We start from the raw sequence: 234 nt of genomic DNA on the forward strand, positions 1-234 counted from the left end.
TTAATCACTAATTATATTCAATATATATGGTACTTTATTCAATCTCAAATGAAAAGTTTTAAAGTTCGTAGCTGTGTATTGACCCCAAAGTCTACTCATGACAAATGACTTCATCAATAAATAGAAGGGATTTAGTTATGATGTAATAGTTTTAGACAGCTGGGGGACTTCCTGTTATACACTGAGCTCCTCTCTCCTCCATCTTTCCATTTATGTGCATCCATGTCCCAGAAA

The sequence above is a fragment of the Etheostoma spectabile genome, chromosome 15 (assembly GCF_008692095.1).
Source record: "Etheostoma spectabile isolate EspeVRDwgs_2016 chromosome 15, UIUC_Espe_1.0, whole genome shotgun sequence".
NCBI lineage: Eukaryota > Metazoa > Chordata > Actinopteri > Perciformes > Percidae > Etheostoma > Etheostoma spectabile.